The sequence below is a fragment of the Peromyscus eremicus genome, chromosome 2, assembly GCF_949786415.1.
Source record: "Peromyscus eremicus chromosome 2, PerEre_H2_v1, whole genome shotgun sequence".
NCBI classification, from domain to species: Eukaryota; Metazoa; Chordata; class Mammalia; order Rodentia; family Cricetidae; genus Peromyscus; species Peromyscus eremicus.
Window position 1 is genome coordinate 16,818,025 of NC_081417.1, and position 22,490 is coordinate 16,840,514.

Below are 22,490 nucleotides of genomic sequence, written 5' to 3' on the forward strand. Positions count from 1 at the left end.
GTGCAGTCACCCGGTCACTTGCATTCTGAGACATGAAGTCTTGCAGATGGTTTAGTGTGTGCTCAATAAGATGGTCTTCTCCATTAACTCCTCAGCTCTCAACACATGCTGTTTCCAAGTCTGTTTAGGATGGTAATCTTATGGCCTAGCAATAGCCTAGTAGAATTAGTATTAGGTGCTTTACTTGGCACTAAAAGATTTAGAAATGTGTTAACAGAAGTTCTACTAAAATGGCCCATCTGCAGAGCCTGAATGTACCAGCTTTTAGACAAACACAGAATAGAAGAGCAGTGTTTGCAAAAGAGAAAGAAAGTTTCATGGAACATCTGATGTCTAGTGGATTCACTTCAATTTTGTATTCCTGTTGACTTCCTAGAGCACAGTCTCTGAGTTAATAACAGACACGTTAAGATTTTATTGGAGCTTACTCTCAGAACTACAAGGAGGGGGAGCAGGATTTTATAGAAAGACAAGAGGAATAAAATAGGAGTTAGAGCAAAGACTTCTGCCAGTCTTAACAAATGCTGCAAGCAGCTAACTCTTAATATCTGCCTTCCCCACCTTTCACTGAAACACAAGGCTCAGGCATTTTTGTCCCTGCTCCTTGGACCAAATGGGCAAGGCCCTTTGACAAAGGGCACAGGCTGGCCAGGAGCCATCAGCTGTCAACATTTCTGGATACTAAGGAAACAAGTGCCCAGTTCTAGAAGGAGGAATCTGGGCACTACCACAGTGCCCACTGTGTCTGGGGTGGCCTGGCTAAGGTGATGAATAAGGGCACACAGTAGCCCACTGAGAAGTACATCTTCATTTTTAAGTATCATAAGCTTGTCTTCAAATATAGAAAGAATATTCCTAGAATAATTGGCGTCTCTGGAGATGTCACAGCTCTTGACACACAAATAAAATTTTAAGTTTTTACCAGAGCTGTATCGATGGCTCACTGGTTCAGAGCATTCACTGTTCTTCCAGGAGACCCAGGTTAGATTCCTAGCACCCACATGGTCTGCAACTCCAGTTTCAGGAGACACAATACCCTCTTCTGTCTTCCACAAACACCAGGCATGCACATCGTGAACAGACATGCATGTAGACAAAACATCCATGCGCATCAGAGTCTGTACATAAACAAAAAAATAAAATAACCCTAAAATAACTATGAGCTACCAATTTGTCACTAGAAATAATTGCTTTGATACTAACAATATTCATCTCTAGTTTCTTACCATGTATCCAAAGAAAAGAATCTGTAAACAAATTACAAAGATATATAAACAACTTCAACAGCTCTTGGCATTGCTTCTAAAATGATCAACACATGGATTTTCATTTCTTAGGTAGAGAAGTGGGATTCCTTAGAGAGTCTCCTGCAAATAAAGAAGTATAAACCCTTTGTAAGACTAATCATTCAGCCATAGGAAGTTAGGGTGGAGCCAAGGACTCAAAGGAGTTTATAACAATAGACATTAAGATATCTGGGCTGTTACTGGATTCAGCTTGACAGGTTCTGAAATATACTGATTGAATGCACAGTGAAACATTTGCTAAAGTGAGCTGTTATGAAATAATATGTTATATATACTAGTGATCTTTCAAGGAAAGGTGAGACACTCACCATTAGCAAAAACATTAATTTTTAATCTTTTAAATAAACAGAAGACTCAAATGTGTTGTTATGTTTGCATGTATATATGTATGTATAATAGCCAACATTGGTTTTTAACGTACGTTTTTGCATTTTGTGTTCTCTTATTTATGGTATGTCTCTTATAAACTGTAATTATAGTTCTTTAAATCTCACCTGACATTTGTGTCTCTTTTTTGATTAATGGAATTATATACATGTAAAAATATCTATTTTATTAGTTGTTCTGTAATGTTATTTATTCCTATTGTTTTCTCTTCTTATTTTGAACTAGTTAAGATTTATTTTATTTTCCATTCCCATTTGCTATTGAGGTACACAGCTTAATATACTGTGTAAGACATTGACATAAGTATTACATAACCAAGATGGATTTTAGCTGTGAAGGTGGAGTTCTCTACACTTCTAAAACAGAAAGTTTCTTAGAGCATGCTATACTTATTAATAACCACCTCTATGTCTCTTGCAATTTCAAACATGTTATTTTAATCTGTACTTGCTTTGAATATGACCAGTGTTTTAAACTAAAAACTTCCCTTTTCATCACAGTATATTTTTAGCATTTTAGTATATTTTTATTCTTCGAGCCTTAGAGAACTCTTGTTTGTTTTCTTTAATGTTATCATTTATATCCATAGCACTATCCTAAGCGAATATTGAATTTTAAAAGAAACTCATTTTTCTCACGATTTTAAGCGAGTCATAATGCTTAAAAAGTGTTTCAGAGATGTTGATGCTAAAAACAATTCTTGGTACTCTCCTAAATATTATGACAACGTGTCAGAGTTATTAATGCCACCAGTTTCAAAGTCCAAGGCAGCTCTCTGTGGTTGGTAAGAACTGCAAAGGTGATACTTCTTCACTTAACAAAGTCTTTAAAGATTGTCCGACAAAGTGAGAGAATCACGACTAGTGACCTCTAACCTTAGTGACCTCTAACCTCAGGGCCCACATTATGTTTCTTTTGTCATTAATTTGAGATCCACTAAAAAGCTGTGAGAACCAGCTTGATCTGAACCCATCCAGAGCTGGCCATATATGCTTTAGCTCTTAGCCTGTAGTTTGTCAGTGAAACACAGGTCACATTGGAAGGTCAGAGGTCAAACAGTTGGAAACTGCGCAGGTCTTCATCCTCTTGAAGTGTGTTGGTACAAGCTTTAGTAGTTATGAAACAGGTCCAAGGCAGAAATAGGTCCAGTGCCAAGTATTAAGTGCCACATCCCAGTTTTCCGATCTGTACAGAAACCTCCCACACCTAGCGCTAATGGAAGAACCAGCTCCCTTATGCTTGGTGGCCCATTCTACAGTCCTGAGGGCTGTTGCAGAAGCCAGCTCTACCCATCAGAAAGACCAACAATATAAATTGCCACCCAGACAATCCCAAGAAGGTGTGATGAAGGAAAATGTAAATTAAGAAATAGCTCCATTTGGAGTCGTGGAACTTGAGGAGAAAGTCAAGAAAAGCCACAAAAACCTAAACCTACTTGGCAAAACCTGCAGATTAATCAAAGTACCACTGCAGTGCCTTCCATTTCCCTTTTTCAAAAGTAGCTGATAAGTAGCTAATGTGTAAAAGGCACTGTACAGAATTCTAAAGCACTTATTTGCATTAGACGGCATTGCTAAGCCATTTAAAGTAAGCACGCAGCCAAAAGTGCTATTATTTTTGTTATTAACATGATAACTTTTTAATTTTTATTCATCATTTATGTGTGTATAGAAAGATGTGCATACGCTGCAGTACATGTGTGGAGGCCAGAAGACAACTTGTAGGAATTGCTCTTTACTCCAACCATGTGTGTTTCAGAGATGGAGCTCACTCTGTCAGATTTCCCAGGCAAGGGCTTATATCTGCAGAGACATCTTGTCCAAAACTCTTGAGTCCAAACACCTTATTGTTATCTGATGAACTGTGTAAATAAAGGGTGAGGATGAAGAGACATCTCAACCCTAGTCATCAGGCAAGTGTTCTTCCCAAATGATAATGCTTATCCTTTTGAATGTGGAGCATGGGTACAAAAAGTCTCCAAAGGCAACTTTTGCCATAAGACAAACCTTTATGCTGATCCTTTACCCATTTATGGAAATGAGGATTTCTACCCAGGAAAAAAGAGGGGAAGCCATTGAAAGAGTTTGGTGCCTTCTCTCAGGAATTTTTACAAGACATCTTCAAATTAAGAAAAAATGTATGGAGGTATCCAGGTTTGCCTCTCTCTAGTATGTAGAAATTAGAAGCTGTAACAGCAGAAGCAAAGCAAGATGAGCCTAAGTAAGCCCTCTTGACAATAAAGGATGTTTGTTAATAATGTCTTCATCCTAAGTGTTTATGGAGGTCTGAGTCAATGGTCCTAAGACTGCCTAAGTAACTTCTTTGGTGGCTTCATTCCTCCATTGCTGCAGATGCAAAAACTGCACCTGCTGTTAAATGCAACCGCAACTAGACTATTATGGGAATAATTAGACATTTAATTTTGAAGATGTAGATGACTGGCCCACAATGAGTCCTGGCTAAAGCATTTGCACCCATATTAAAGAAAATTCTGTTCAAATGAGTCAAATTTTCTGTCCTCTCTTTACAGAGGGATAGAAAGGAGAGACAAGCAGGCATGTGACAGTAAAAGGAGTACAATAAGTTAACACACTGGAGGACAAAGGTCTAAACAAGGACCTCACGTATACAAATGTAATTCAGGAAAAAAACTGCCGGGCCTGCTTCAAACAGCGAACCCCTTACTTACCTAGCCAGCTTACTTACCCCCCTTACCAAGCTAGCAGTTCACAAGAGAGGCACAGGACAGATCGCTGTGAGTGTGACATCACTGTTTCTCTCATGTGATATGCTCATCCTTCAGAATGAGAAGGTTCTGGGGATTTGGGTCCAGATTGGCACCATGCAAAGGGCGAAACCACATTTTGGCCTTGACTATTTAAACCTTACAGTTCTCCTTGGGGCATCCTTCAGCTGTGAATGTTTGAAAGACATCTTTCCAACTAGGTGAAATTTTTCAGTTGCGTGCTCAGAATTGCTTGCGTTGATCCAATGGTCTTTATTAAAACACGAGAAAAGAAGACATTTCCTTTTCTTTTGATTCCCAGAAAACAAAAAAAATTTCCAAAACTATGTTTTTTATATACCATCTTTTAAATTTTTCTAAATGTTGAACAATCCTTATGCAACAGGACCAAATTCTTATTTTTCCCAGATGTAATACAATTTTCAGTGTAAGATAAAGCACACATATCATTTTCATCTTGAAAGGCTTATATTTCCTACTTACTGCTTAAGATATTAATATATTTTAAAGTGGAAATGCACACATGAAAATATCTTGCTAGCACTCAAAGGCAAGGCACTCTATTCCACTCTCCTGTATACTTTAATAAAATCATTAATTGGTTTTCAGAGTTTCTGAATTTACTGGCTGAAGTTTAAATGTACCCTTAAAATCAAGGATGAGGAAGTATAATAACACAGAAGCTCTTTGTCATCCCTTCAACTCCAAGATCACTTCTCAGTTAATGCTCTCCATCATCACTGCCAGTTACATAAGCCTCGGTTATCAATTATTAAGAACTTTAGATGGGAACACTAAAGCTTGTCCAGATGGGAAGTTCAGGTATTCCAATAACTATGTGCTAGTGAGTGTTCCTTTGTTATGGGCACTGCACAAATGTCAGGACAATGCTGTCAGGGAGTTCATGTCACCCTGAACTTCTGCCTCTGAATGATATCATCCATAACCAAGTAACCTGCTCATTACAGTTAATGCAATGGAGCACTCCCCATCATTCGTAATCAGCAGCAAATTATACTCACTTTGAGGCTGGTCAGGGAGTGGGGAAGTGGGGAGACTGCATGGACAACTTTTCTCTCATCCCTCTGTTTTTATTCAACATAAATGAGAATAATAAAAGAAGGGGCATCATGTTCTAATAAATTCTCTGATGTGTCTATTGGTGCCATTTCAATATAACCACAGGATAATGATTTTTTCCAAGCTAAATCTTCACGTCAAAATACAGAAAAGAATAAGGGAAATTATGGGGAGCATTCAGGTGATGATTCCACTTGACTAATTTTGCAGTTATTGCTTCTTCCCTTTTGTTGAGCTCCACTCTTCTCAAACATCACAGGCCTTCTTGTCTACCTCCTGGTAGTAATTGTAATGTTTTCAGAAACCCCAATGCTGTAATATTGATTTCTTTTTCTTTTAAAAAGTGCTATATGGAAACACAAATGTAGAAACATGCATGAAGCATAAACCACAAACTAGTAGAATTAGTCAGAATAATGTATCTAAAAAGTAGAAACCTAATGGTTTCTACTTTAAATACATTTGTCACTGTAAGATCATTAGTGCCCATATTATGATTGTACTGTGGTTATAATGGTTCTCTAGCATTTGAAATGTTACTGGAAATTGAAGGTTAAGGAGTAATCACATTAGATCATGGCTTTGTGTGAAGTATTCTCTGATCTACAGGGAAAGCAAGCTCTGGAGGAGGGAAGTATTCATCCTAAAGAGGAAAGGTACTGGACTGCTGGGAGAGATGTTACTGTCTTATTTAACAAGGTGAGCCTTCTACCACTCTACAGGTATGGGTTGAACGTCTGCTTTAGAATGGAATGCACAAATTCAATACGCACTCAAAAGGCTACAGAGCAACTAGAAATCACCCCTTCATTCCTATCGTGTAAGTGCTCCCAAATATACTTTAAACATAGTGACATGAACCAAGAAAGGTTTTATAACAGCTCTGTTCTCAAGGCATGGCCCTGACCTGGCAGCATCAGCATTATCTGAAGACTTATAAGTAGTGCAAGATCTCAACTCCACCTCAACTCTATGAACTGGAAACCTTGATGGTGATGTATGGCAATCTGATGGGCATGCCTGGTGCATGGGAAAGTTTCATAGCCACACTATTATAAAACCTGAAGGATTCTCAAAGAGTGACTGAGCAGACCAAGTGGCTATGTCATCTAGAAAAGATAAGAGATGATCTGGGGTAGCACATAAGATATACCTGATACAGCAAAGTCCCTGGAATCACGCAAGTAGCTTTGGGTATTGGCAGAAGTCACTTAATATCAGTAGACTCTAAATTCGGATTAGATCAGCCATGGTAGTGTAGGCCTGTAATCCACCACTTAGGAGGTAAAGGCAAGAGGATTAAATGTAAGTTTCTGCAGGCCTGATTTTCTTGCCATATGTTAAGGGCAAAGTGTATAAACAGTTGTTCATTCTCACTCTGTGTGAAGGAAGGGCATTCGTTGGTTTTGTGGTTCAAGGTATTAAACTGAACCATATGTTCTTAAAAATGATAGGGATTTGGAAAATCATGGTAGCTGAAACACGACAGTGATTTAATAAAGTTCAAATTTCACCATTTTAGGTGTGTGCGGCTGTCTCATGTTCTCCCAACATATTAAAATAGCTTCAAAACTACACATCAGTTGATTATAATACTAAAACATAAATATTTTTAAATTTTAGAGTTGAAGCTTTGCTGGTCTATGCTCAGTACTTGATTAATTCCTCCTTATACTTAATACTATGAAATTTACAGTGTTAAAACCAGAAAGGAAAAATAAGAAAGAGTACGGTCCTTTATGTATTCTCAAGTTTAAGTTGATTACTGGTTTTTATTTGTATTTCATAAAATGATAATACCAGTATTTTTGCATTTTATATTCTACTTTTTCAGTTAACTTTGTTACATAAATGAATTTTTTGCTTCTAGTCTTTGAAGATTTAAATATTATAATTACATAGCACCCCAATAAGTTGATTCCCCCATAACAAAATTGGCTATTACTTCAATCATAACTCCATGCATTTTATTATTTTTATTTATTATTTTATTTTTAAGTGTGTGTGTGTGTGTGTGTGTGTGTGTGTGTGTGTGTGTGAGCAGTTGTCCTCAGAGACCAGAGGTGTCAGATACCCCTGGAGCTGAGTTAGGGTTAGATGTGAGCCATCTGAGGTGGGTGCTCTTATCAACTGCAAGAGCAATATGAACACTTAACCACTGAGCCACATCTTTAACTCTATTTATCATTGTTTATTACCTTTAAATTTTTACTGCAACATGTACCTTAAAAGAAAAGACTTTAATAGCTTACTGAAATTCCAACCATGGGGATTATGAGAATCTAATACTCAACCCCATTAATTTTATTATAAATGGCTATCTTAGTTGCTTTTTTTACTTTTTTACTACTGTAAAGAGACACTGTGCCCAACTCAACTTATAAAAGAAAGCTTCTAATGGGGAGCTTGCTTACAGTTTCAGAAGGTGATTCCATGACCATCATTGGTGTGAGAAAGGCAGCAAGAAGGAAAGCATGGCACAGGAAGAGCAGCTGAAGGCTTACTTCTTATCAACAACTAGAGACAGAGAGAGAGAGAGACAGAGACAGAGACAGAGACAGAGACAGGGAGACGGTGTGGGCTTCTGAAAACTCAAAACTGATCTGCAGTGACACACCTCCTCCAACAATGCCACACCCCCTAATCCTTACCAAACAGTTCCACCAAATGGGGACCAAGCATTCAAACATGATCCTTTGATGGTTAGTCTCATTAAACCACCAGAATAGCCACTCTTTTTTCTTAGAATACTGTTTAAATTCCACCCCTTTGTTTCTTGATTTTTTATTGTCTCTGTATTTTTTCTTTGCTAATTCTTTTCATTACATCCAATTGCTTAGACTATAGATTTCCCCAAGACTTGATTTCTTTCTGCCGTAAACTGATTTCTATCACTAACTTATCTTTTACTTTGATATTACACAAAGTTCAATTTATTCCGGTGCTCATAAAAATAGATCTATAAAACTGGCAACAGCTTATGTAAACCTTTTGAAACAATACACATAAATACCTGTCAATCTTCAAAGAACTTTGCATGGAAGATTTTTATTTTGATTCAAAAACTCCACTGTTAAATGAAGCTTTTTTCTGCTTTAAGAATTGTCTTTAAAAATCAGACATTCTCTTATAGTCAGAACCCAAACTGTATTACTCATCTTGATTGCCCTCTTTGATTTCAAATAGTTAGAAGTATAATACATTTTAATGGCTATTAATCCATCATAAATGTAACAATTTAAAGATTGCCTCAAATTTTTGACACTTCTTCCATCAAAAGTTAGGTTTCCTCCTCCCATGCTGATTGAGCTCAGCAACCGCTTTTACCAAGAAAGTATGGATGAAGTAAAAGATACAGTGTCAGGGTATAGTTAGGACACAGGGTTCTGTCAGCTTCCATTCCGTCTCTCCTAGTATTCACTGCTGAACTCTTGAACTACTACCTCAAAAGTCAAACAAAACTGAACCCATCATGCTGTGAGAAATATAAACTCATCACTGGAAGAACCATGCAGAGAAAGAACCAATAGATATCCCATCCAGACCTCACCTTGTGTGCTCACCTAGCAGAGGGCACACCAAGTATAAAGCCAATAGTGAACTCTTGACACAAAAATCATGAGACATGATAATATTTTATTTGAAGCCACTAATTTTGGAAGTAGTTTGTTACATAGTTTATTAATTACTTTTCTGGTTGCCACAATAAACTACTCTGACCAAAGCAACTTGCAGGGAAGTTTATTTAGGCTCACAGTTTGAAAGTACAACTCATCATGATGGGGAAGTCAACACAATGGAAGCTTGAAGCAGCAGGTCACCATGTGCCCCAGGTCAGGAAGAAGACAGTGATGAATGCCCGTACTTAGCTATCTCCTTTGTGTGAAGTCCTGGGACCCCAGCCCATGGAGTGGTGACACACGCATTCAGGATGGATCTTCCTCCTTTAATTAGCCTAATCTAGGTATTTCAAAAATATGCCCAAAGGGGAACTTAATCCAGGTAATCCTTCACAGCCATGCACAGGAGATAATGTAATTTAGATAATTTATTATGGCATGTCAACAGGCTTCCACCCAAGGTGGTTCTAGGTCTTGTCAACTAGAAAATCTATATGAACCACAAATAACAATAGAGAACTAGAACTTTGCTATTTAATTCATTCTGTTTCTTGAAAATTAGTTTATCTTCAGGTTAATCACTCTGTATATATTTTATTTGTATATAATCTGTACAGATTCTAACTATTTCTTCAGTATAAACTCAATTAAATGGAACATTTAATTTCACAGGTCTAAACAAATATTTTAAGACTTTGAAAAAATATTGTCAAATTGCATTTATAAAAGATTATGATGAAGTACCCTCATACTAGCAAAGTAGAAGGGTATATCTCTATTCACATCCTCTGCATCACGGATAATCAGTATTTTAAATAATATTAATCAAGATACTCCCCAAACAGTACAAGCTATTGCATTGTCCTTGATTGCCTTCCAGAGGTAAAAGGTAAATCCCCATTGCTGAAGACACCATGCACTTCAGACACTGGCCCAGAGGAACCTGAGATGGATCTGACATGAAGGCCCCTCCCTGAGCACTGGTTTTCATGGTACCAGAAAGTGTCATGCAAGCTTCCAAAGGGAGAAGCAACTGACAGTCCTATCTGGCTATGATGCCTATGGACCTCAACAATGACTAGCATGGCACAAAAATCCTAAGGATGAGATAGTGGCACACATCCCTTGGTAATAACCAAAGCTCTCTAGACTTATAGCCCACTCAATGAAAGAAAACCACAACAATTACTGAAAAACTAGCCAACTACTTGGGGCCAGTGAGGCTATAGATTTTGGAGGAGAATCTACAGCTGCCACTTCACTATAAATCAGCATAATTCCTAGCTACATTTTAAATATTTAACTTAATTCCTACAGATAAGTGTAGCGCTCACCTCTCATCAAAGAATTTTCTGTTTGCAACAGATAGAGACCATTATAGAAAACCACAATCAAAATACAGATAACAAGAGGTCATATGGACCCCAGACCCAGCAAACACAAACACACACACACACACACACACACACACACACACACACACACTACAAATTAATAACAAATAAATTTTTTAAATATATTGGAAAGTTTCTTGGAATTTATGCTTGTGATCCTCCCCAATAGCCTTACCCTCCTTCTCTAGCAAAAGTAACTATTCTAAGCCTTACATTTATCATTCTCTTATTTTTCATTTGCTATCATAAAGAGATAGAAATAAATTATAGATGGTAGATAGATGGATGATAGATGATAAAAAAAAAACATGCTTGTTTTGCTCATTCTTACACTTTCTGAAAGAAATAATTCTTGAAATTCTTGATGCTATATACTACATATTCTTCTAACTTACCCTTTGCCTGAATATTATACTTACAAGATTCTTTTATGTTTATTTATAAAGATTAATTTATTTTCTTCTACCCATTGTGTTGACTAATTCTATTATTAGATATATGTGTTATTTATATAGCTGTATTTTTCCCTCTCACAAATAATGCTAAGTCATGTGTAGATTGGCAAGGGTTTCTATAACTAAGACCTTCTGACTTCAAATTAAGCAGAAATCTCCCAGAGAGGTGCCCTCTATTTTTGAATTTCATTAACTCCAGATGTAGTCAAGTTGAAAACCAAAAATAGCTATCACAAGTCCACCACTTGTCATCTTGACACACAATCATATCTCCTTATGTTGTGAGTAATTTCCAAATGAAATGAAAACAATAACTAGGTCATAATAATGCCTAAACATAACTATCCCACATATAATCACAAACACATATTTAACCAGGGCATAATTATGCCAACATGATATTACTATCCTTCATACAATCACAAATGCATTATAAATTTAGAATAGATGGCAATGTCCACTGAGGGACATTCTTATTTATTTATTTACTTATTTATTTTGGGTTTTTTAGAGACAGGGTTTCTCTGTGTAACAGTCTTGGCTGTCCTGGATCTCACTTTGTAGACCAGGCTGGCCTTGAACTCACTGAGATCCACCTGCCTCTGCCTCCCAAGTTCTGGGATTAAAGGTGTGTGCCAACACCACCCAGCAAGGGGCATTCTTCCAGTGTCTCAAACTTAAATATGGTAACCATGTTCTCTTAATTGATGTCATATCACATGATGAAGAAAATGAGGAATAAAGACACAAATATCTGTAAAATGCATTCTTAACAAAATACAACAAAAACACTCATGTCAGTTATAATCCTCATTTCTTCAACTGGTCACATGGCCTTAAATGACATTTAGAACTACCTTCCTCTACTACCCATTCTGTATTTCCTCCACCCTCTTCAAGCACGTCAGCAGGTCATGGCCCTTTTCCTGCAGGACTGACCCATACCTTCAGTTCCAATGGGTCTGTGGCCCTTTTCACCCTACATGGATCAGGTTGTTGCAGTTTCCTGTTGACCCTAATTACAGGACATAGTGGCACCAAGAGATGCCCTAAAACATCTCCTGCACCCCAGACATAAACTTTCTTACCTCCATTGTGGAGAGGCAATCCAGTTTCCCCACTCTGAATCAACCCTTCTAACACTGTTATTCCTTTCTTAGCCTATTGGCTTCAGGGTGTCAGAAGCCCAAAGTGGCCAGAGAAAAGTTTAATTTCCAGTTCAACAGAATGTTTGTTGTGATTCCTGGCAGGAGTGCTCCCCACTCTGGAACCAAAACTTCTAGGACAGAAGAACTTAAGGACACAGTAACAGGAAACAAAACCTTTCCTAGTGGATCACTTGGGGTGATAGTGAGTGGAACTAGCCCCTTTTCCACCCTTTGTTTCCTGGACCCATGGATCCTAGCTGCAGGAGAAACCATACCATATGTTGGATGCTGATTCAAAGCATATACCACTTTCTGGAGAAATCTGTCCCAACACCCCAGGTTGCTGCCACCTAATTGACCATAACTGTGTCTTCAAAAGGCCATTCCATCTTTCTGTCAGGTCAGCTGTTTCAGGATAGTGTCGAACATGGTAATACCAGTGGATTCCGAGATCATGGGTCCACTGTCACACTTTCTGGCTGTGAAGTGAATTACTGGGTCAGAAGCAATACTGTATGGAATATCATGACGATGGGTCAGGCATTCTATAAGTGCACAGACAGTGGTTTTGGCAGCAGCATTACGTGCAGGAAAGGCAAATCCATAACCACAATAAGCATCTACTCCAGTAAGGACAAAACACTGTCCTTTCCATGGAGGAAGTGGTCCAATGTAGTCAACCTGCCACCAGGTTGCTGGCTGGTCACCTTGGGGAATGGTGTCATATCTGGGGCTCAGTGTTGGCCTCTGCTGTTGTTAGATCTGGCACTCAGCAGCAGCTGTAGCCAGGTCAGCCTTGGTGAGCGGAAGTCCATGTTGTTAAGTCCATGCACAATCCCCATCTCTGCCACCATAGCCACTTTGTTCACGGGCCCATTAGGCAATGATGGAAAAGTTGGGAAAAGAGGCTGACTGTTCACAGAACAGGTCATCCTTCTATTTGATTATTGAACTCCTCAGCTAAAGTCACTCTTTGATGAAAATTTACATGGGACACAGGTATCTTCACACCGTTGGCCCATTTGTAAAGATCTATCCACATATTTCTTCCCAAGATGTCTTTCTCATTATTTTCGAATCAAGCTCTTTTCAAGTTGCTGACCATCCAGCCAATCCATTGGCTACAGGCCATGAGTCAGCAAGCAATCACACATCTGGCCATTTCTCCTTCCAAACAAAATGTATGATCATGTGTACTGCCTGAAATTCTGCCCACTGTGAAGATTTCCCTTGACTAGTGTCTTTCAGGGTTATCCCAAAAAGGGGTTGAAATGTTGCAGCTGTCCACTTTCGGGTGGTGCCTAAGTAACATGCCTAACCACCAGTAAACCAGAGCCAAGTCTTCTCTTCCTCAGTCAACTGATGATAGGGCCCACCCCACGAGGCTACAGGTGCATGGTTTGCAGAAGATGGCATTGCAATGGAAGTAGAAACCATAGGCATCTGGACAACTTCATGTAACTTGTTTGTGCCTTGAGGACCTACTCAGGCCCCATCATGTACATACCACTTCCATTTGATAATAGATTACTGCTCTGCACATCCTACTTCATGACTTGGTGGGCCAAATAATACCCTAGCTTATAATGAGCAGGTCAGGTTATTTTGCATGGTAACTTGATGGCCCCAATAGCAAGTCAAGAGCTGTCTTTCAAAGGGAGAATAGTTGTCTATATGTTATGGTAGAGCCTTGCCCCCAAATCCCAAAAGTCTCTTCTATGATTCACCTATAGCACCTGCCAAAGGCTCCAAACAGCATCCCTATTAGCCACTGAAACCTCAAGTAACGTCAAATCTACTGGATCATGTGGTCCAAATGTTAGGCAGCCTACAGAGAGCCTGGACCTATTGAAGAGCCTGTTCCAGCCCAGATACAAAGTTAACAGCTTTCTAATTCACTTGGTATATGAGCTAGAGCAACATACCCAAGTGAGAAATGTGCTGTCTCCAGATTCCAAATAGGACTAATAAATGTGTTTCTTTTTTGGTGGTGGGAAGGGCCAGCTGCAATAGCTTATGCTTCACCTTAGAAGGAATAGCTCTGTGTGCCCTAAACCAATGGACTCCTAAGAATTTCACCAAGGTAGAAGGCCCTTGAATTTCAGTTGGATTTATTTTCCATCTTCTGATGTACATATGTGTTACCAATGAGTTTAAAGTAGTTGCTACTTGGTCCAATCAGTATAATGTCATCAATATAGTGCATCAGTGTGATATTTTGTAGAAGATACAGACAATAAAGATCCCTTCTAACTAAGTTATGACAGAGGGATGAAGAGTAAATATGTCCTTGAGGTAAAACTGTGAAGGTATACTGCTGGCCTTGCCAACTGAAAGCAAATTGCTTTGCTTCGGGTGGTACTTATGGACATGTACTGAGAAAAGGGCATTTGCTACATCAGTAGTTACATATATATACATATATATATATGTATATATATGTATGTATATATATATACTAGGAAATGTGTTAATTTGCTCAAGCAAGGACACCACATCTGGCACAGCAACTGCAATCAGGGTCACTACCTGATTGAGTATTCAGTAGTTAACTGTCATTCTCCATGATCCATCTGTCTTCTGCAATGGCCAGATAGGAGAGTTAAAGGGAGATGTGACTGGAGCTACCACCCCTACATCTTTTATGTCGCTGATGGTGGCACTAATTTATGCAGTTCCTCTAGGGATGCAATACTGGTTTGGGTTCACTATTTTCCTTAGTAGAGGCAACTCTAAAGGCGTCCAGTTAGCCTTTCCAACCATAATAGCCCTCATGCTACAGGATTAAAGATATTTCTACCGGGCTGGGGAGATGGCTCAGCAGTTAAGAGCACTGGCTCTTCTTCCAGAGGTCCTGAGTTCAATTCCCAGCAACCATGTGGTGGCTCACAACCATCTGTAATGAGATCTGGTGCCCTCTTCTGGCCTGCAGGCATACATGCAGGCAGGACACTGTATACATAATAAATAAATAAATAAAAATTAAAAAAAATTTAAAAAAGATATTTCTACCTACCTCAAAGATCTGGATTATAAGTAGATTTTCCCACTTCAAATTAAGCAGAAATCCCTCACAGGTGTGCCCTCTATGGGGGGGTAGTTCATCATTGTAGAATATTATTTTAAGGTGTGTTACTTTTGTTTATGTTGCATTTGTTTAACTCTGTGAAGCTGTATTACTGTGCCTGTATAAAACACCTGACTGGTCTAATAAAGAAATGAATGGCCAATAGCAAGGCAGGAGGAAGAAGTAGACAGAGCTGGCAGGCAGAGAGAATATATAGGAGAAATCTGGGAAAAAAGAAATAGTCAGAGAAGGAGAAGAACTTCAGGGACCAGCCACCCAGCTACACAGCAAGACATGGAGTAAGAGTAAGATTTACAGAAGTAAGAGAACAGGAAAAACCCAGTGGCAAAAGGTAGACAGGATAATTTAAAGAAAGCTGGCAAGAAACAAGCCAAGCTAAGGCCAGGCATTCATAAGTAATAATCATGTATTTGATAAGTGTAATTTATTTGGGAGCTGGGTGGCAGGCCCCCAAAAGAGCAAAAACAAACAACATTTAATTCCAGATATAGTCAAGTTGACAACCAAGAATAGCCATCACATATGAAAATATGCCTCTGGAGTTAAAGAGATAGCTCAGTGGTTGAGAGCACTCAGTGCTGCTCTAGAGGACCTGAGCTTGGTTCCAACACCTACATTGCACCATCAGCTCATAACTGACAGTATGTGATTACAGCTTGAGAATCCACCTGTACTCATTTGCACATACTCACAGAGTTATGAACATAAGTAAAATAATAAAAATAAATATTAAAGATAGAAAGTTTACTTTGTATCAGAGTCACCAGGCTTGTATATTCCAGGCATATATTGAGGGTGGGGCTGAAATGGAGGTCTCACTTTGTAGTCCAGGTTGGCCTGGAACTTATTAAATAAGAATTTACTAGGTAACCCAGGCTGCCCTTAAACTCATCACAGTCCTCCTGGTTCAGCCTCCCAGACACTGGGATTCCAGGCAGGAGCCACCTAATCTATCTTTCCATTTTCCTAAAACAATTCCATAGTATTTCTAAAGTCATTGAGTTGATGCCTGTTAGCATTGGTTGAGTGTGCCTGTTGTTCCGCAGCCTATTTTGTATCAGACTTACTTGAACCAGGGAATTTTCACTGGGTTTCATGGACTCATTTTAAAGGTATTACTGAAACAGACAGTCACATACATCTGTACTTCCAGCACTTGGGATGTTAGAGAAAGAGAATCAGGAATCCAAGACTAGCCTTAGCTACATGGCAGACTCAAGCCTAGACTGGGTACATAAGACTCTGTCTCAGAAAAAAAAAAAAGAAAAAAGAAAAAAGGAAAAAACCCTATCTCTAGTGTCTCTAGAGTTAGATAGCCATTTCTAGAGACCAGCTGCATGTTACAGATGTATCATTCGATTCTATTTAATTCTCACAATCTTCAATAAGAATTTTACAATTAAAAAATAATTTCAGAGGGAGTGCTTACTGACTACTTTACAAATACCAAATGCTCTGACTCCAGGATTCTGACTATTAAATTATATCCATAAAAATTTCCAAAGTTGAATATGTGCAGTCCTAGGCCACATTACACATCAAGTTCATCTTTACTATTTAAAAAATTCTAAGGACTAAACAAGAGTGGGAAACTGCCGTCCATTTTAGCTATATATGATGGACTGTTGACAAAGAAGAAATCCATTTTTAATGCCCCAGCATGTCATTAGGGAAGCAAGCTGACTGAGTGAACTGAACCTGGCATTTATCATGGAGCCAAGATAAAAAGCCACTGAGTTGTGGTATTCTATGACCTTCTTCCTGACAGCCACTGACAATGTATCCAATTACTTAAGCAGTCTTTTCGGCATCATTTAAGCAGGTCTTGCTTTTCCTATGCTAGTTTAATGAAGAAAAACACAGGGGCTTCTCTCATAGTACTATCCAAAATGCATTTCTCTAAATTCCATGATCTCCAGATGCCTCTGTACTTGACAGTCCATTTTTTACCTTATGACCATGAAAATGAGATGACGATTAATAATACATTTCATATGTAATCATAAAACTGATTCCTGCTTCACACTTCTTGCCCCTTGAGATTTCAGCACAGGTAGTAAAAATAAGACATCATGCACAGGGTAAAAAAACTATTCGCCCAAACTAAGTCTCTACCTCATCAAATAGTACTTAGAGAGGTAGTGTTGAAGGTACCATAAGGTACCTTAAAGTATAAGAGAGAATTGCTCTCTGTTCTGCCTAGGTAATGCCATAAGTAGCCACTGATAAATGACTGCTCCCTGTGAACAAGAAATGACCAGTCTCTGGCTATTAGCTTGCACAAAGGCTCAAATCAAAGCCTGGGTCCACTAACTCTTCGCCTCACTGGACCATCTAAGGCTGTGTGATTAGGGAAATGTCTTCACTGAGACATTCATTGTTGAATAAATCCTTGAAGAAACACTAGACAGGGAGAGTATGAATTTGCTGTTGAGATACTGTAGTATATGTCAGTATAATTCTCCATGAAATTCTGATATTACAAAAATGATATTTGTTGTCAATAAAAATAAAATAAGCTGATCACAAAATTCTATACACAAAAAAGATCTTTGCTATCCAGTGCCACATCCCCTAAAAATCTGTTGTTTGGCACATCTGTAAAATAAGTATTAAAAGCCTGACTAACATCCTCAAAACCCTCTGTCAGAGGACATTCTAGACTGAGTATTGTCACTGTTATATATAGAACTAGGGACATTTGGTTTTTATGAGTTTGAACTTTAATGTATTTAATAGAAGAAATGACTAAAAAATAATCTAAAATAGCATTAGAGAAAGGTGCATGGACCAAATCTTGAGTTTATAAAATAGTTGATTTCCCAATATATTTTGTGGGAAGACATACAATTTTTCAAATTCTCTACTACATGAAATTATTTGAGGAAAAATAATTAGTTTCCTGAAAAAATGAGGGAAACAATTGAGGAAATGAATTAATCAAAATCTGATTGATTTTCTTGACCTGTAGGAAGACAAAGACCTAGAAAATATAACTAACTTGTTACCACATAGTAACAGAAAATGGAAGCAACCAATTTCAAGAAAGAAGGATCACTATTTATACAGTTCCTATATGCATTAAAAAGGACAAATGAATATTATAAACTACTGGTGTCATAAATTTTGTGCCTTAGATAAGTGAACAGGCTCTTTGAGTTAAGATAACCTAATGTCACATGAGGCGGGACAGAAAAACTAAAGAACTCTACACTGACCATAGAAACTAAATTTACGCAAATACTTTCCCACAAAAAACTATGACCCACAAAGAAATATTACACATGTTAAAGCAACAATATTAACACCAATTCTACACAAACTTTTCCAGAAAGTGATAGGAAGCATTACCCTGAAGAAACCAAATTAGACAGTGCTACTCAAGTATACAGAAAAGCCAAACCTCTCCCAAACAATATATATATATATATATATATATATATATATATATATATATATATATATATATATATATATATATATATGTTTTTTGAGACAGGGATTCTCTGTGTAGTTTTGAGGCCTGTCCTGGATCTTACTCTGTAGACCAGGCTGGCCTCGAACACAGTGAGATCCACCTGGCTCTGCCTCGCGTGTGCTGGGATTAAAGACGTGAGCCACTGCCACCCGGTGAATCTAATAGCTTTTACTTTAAGAAAAAATACAATCTGATAAAATATAGTTGTTCTAATGTAAAGATAATTCATCATCAAAAAAGAAAACAATCTTCTCAGTTAGTATACACAACACATTTAACAAGATTCCACACTGACTGCTGTGTGGTTATTTGCTCAAAATTAAAACATTCCCTCCTGGAAGAAAGAGGGACCCTGTACACTGAGATAGCTCAGGAAATTTACTGGGGGCAGGAAGCTGACAAAACTTAGAAGACTCAGAAGGATATTTTCCACACATGCCTAGCCAAGTTTCAAATATCTTTAGGCAGTGTCCATGTCAACTATTCATATAGTTTTCAAATTAACTTTGTGTCTTATTACAGAGTTTTTAAGACATTTCTATGTGAGCACATGAAAACGTGTTCATCATTAGTCTCTAGGAAATGGCAAACTGCTGTGAGATTCAACTGTCTATCAATTATTGTAAAATGAAAAGAACTGACAGAGCCAGGCATTGGTGAAGATTTGACATAGCTAGGACTTTTGTACAATCATTTGACAGGAATGCAAAATAATACGTGAACTTTGCAAAATACTTTGACATCTTTTATAGTAGCAAACATATTTACAGTATGTGACTCAACGATTTCTATATTTCAATAAAAAATAAAAACATCTGTCAATTGATGTGAAAATGAGGTCAGAAGTTAATAAGCAAGTCAAATGTTCATCAGTAGAGAATGGAAAAACACACTGTGATATACCTACAAAATAGAATACTAACTACTAAGCAATATAAAGGAATGAATGTCTGGTGCAGTGAGTAATAAAGATGAATATCAAACATGTTATGTGAAGTAAAAAGAAAAGCAGACATAAATATCACTCAATGTTTGATCCCTTATTTTACATTTCAGATGACGAGAAATAACAGAGACAGAAACTAGGTTAAGGTTTACCAGAAGATGCAGGTAACAAGTAGGGAGTGGCTGCAAAAGATCATTGTCAAGGTCAGATATTATTCTCCATCTTTATTAAGCCAGGAGATACACAGCTGTATGACATTTTTAGTGTTCATTAAACAGAACACCAGAAGAGGTACATTTTGTTATATATAAAGTTTGCCTCTGATTGATACATATGTCAAGATTTTGCCACTGAAATAATGACAATAGAGCCTACCAGGCAGAAATACATACAAACTGGCTTCTCTGTGCCTCCCTTTGCTTCCTTGTTTAGTAGCTACTCTTTGACTTGGATAAAAGTCATTTATACTCAACCACATCTTATGTTATCTCTGAAGTTAGAGTTAATTGTGCCTGCCCCATAATCTCAGCAGTGGGGAGATGGAGGCAGAGGGATTACTTTGAGTTCAGGGCTTGCTGAATCTACAGCAAGACCCAGATTCTAAGAACAATTGAGAAGAAAATAGTCATAGATAATACCATACAACTGGGGTATCTATATACAATGGGGTTTTCCATTCTGTAGTAGTAAGCCTTTGTACAAAAGCAGCTTTCAAGCATGACTGCTTTTTTATGTTAGGGAGAAATCCATTGAAAATAATATTATTCACTGCTTTATTGACCTCATTTCTGGCATTAAACCTATATGAGAATTTGATATATACCTAATATTTATTACATTCTAAATTTACAGGAAAATTCCTGTATTTTTCTTAAAAAAACCAACTCAATTGTTATATATTTTAATCATTAGTGTATACAGTGTGTCTTTTGTAAGTAAAAATTATCGAAATAATGTTGTTATAAATCTAGAAACAAGGTAAAAGTTAATGGCTGGTTTATATACCTGAAATTCACTAATAATACTCCCTAATATTTAATTAAACATTTATAGTATTGACGTGAACAACATTTATATGTTTTTGTTATGGCTACTCTGTGATTTCTACTGTGCTATTAATTTGGAAGTACTTACAGAGGTCAGCTTCTTCTTACTGTGTGACACTTTCTAATCTTCTGTGTGACTGTAATGTTCTCTGAGAGCACCTATCCCCATGTGACTTCCACATAGATTATTGTACTCCACTTGAAAAAAATCTGAAGCATCCTTTTCTACATGTGTTCAATGGATATTTTTAGGCCAAAAGTAAATTCAAGTGTTTTCTGCTTTACAAAAATATACCATCTCCTTTTTAAACAACGTAATTACAATGACTGGTGTGGACAAAAGAGAACACCTGCCTTTGAAAAAGCAAAAATAATGGAAAAGATTAAAGTGAAAATCAAAATTAACTAAAGAAAATAATAAATACAGACAAAGCATGAAGAGTAGACAGATTCATCCTCAGTTTTCAAATGCTATGTCAATTTTAGAACATAAATTGTTCTACTATAAAACTAAGGCAAGGACCTAGAGAGATGACTCAGTGGTTGAGTACTTGTTCTTGCAGACAACTGGAAGTCAGATCCCAGCACCCACATCAAGTGATTCACAATCACCTGACCCTCTTCTGACCTCCCTGATGTCTGAATGCATGTGTGCATATGAATATGAAGATGCACACATGTACATGCATACACATAAGCAAAAAGAAAATGAACCTTTAAGAAAACAAGAGAAAAATAAAATCTTTAAATTTTAATATAGAAATTAATACTTTTTTAAAATGATAAAATGTTCTTTTAATTCTATGTATGTGCACATGAGTGCAGGTGCCCTCATAGATAGCAAAGGATCCTGTGGAGCTGGAGTTAAAGGTGACTGTGAGCAGCTTGATGAGGGTCCTGGGAAACCCAAACAGGTCCTCTGGAAGAGCAGCATGTACTCTTAGCTACTGAGCCATCTACATTGTCCTACTAATCTTCTGGGACCCTCTCAATCCAATCACATTTACAAACAAGATGAGCCATCATACCATTGTATTAAAGGTGTACTGATACTTTATTTGCTCTTCCTTAAGGGCCTCTTTTTCATATGTTTTTCTGCTCCCTATATATCTTCTTTGGGGAGGACTATGTTAAGTTCTTTCTAACTCATTTTGTTTTTTGTTTTTTTCATCCAGATTGTAATGGTCTTGCTATTAAATTTTAAAAGCTAGTTTTACATTTTGTACTTGGTATATTCATGCTTTAACAGTTGTATCTTTATAAAGTATTTTTGTAGCTTATGGATTTGTAGTTTCATTTAAAATGTGTGTATTACAGGAAAAAAATGAGACTTTCAAAAATCTGTCTTAGGTATGAGACTTTTTCATATGTTCCATTAAATGCCTCCTCATCTCAGCCTTCTTCCTACTACTATACTATATTTTAAGGGCTTCCTGTCATCAAAAATGCAAGCCCTTTTTAAATACAATGAGAATTTTTATACTTAACCCATTTGATGATGTGTATAATCATCTCTATCAAGGATTAAATTTTCCTCAGAAGGAATATGGATTTCCTAGGACAGATATGGGTAGCTATGTAGACAGATGATAGATAGATAGATAGATAGATAGATAGATAGATAGATAGATAGATAGATAGATAACAGAGAGATCAATAGATGAGATAGAGATGGAATAATATTGTTACTCTACTAATAAGTATTTATTGAACACCTACTCTGTGCCAGGCACTGTCCTAGGGGAAGATGATACTATAATGAACAAGACAAGGAAAAAAAAATCTCTATTCTAAT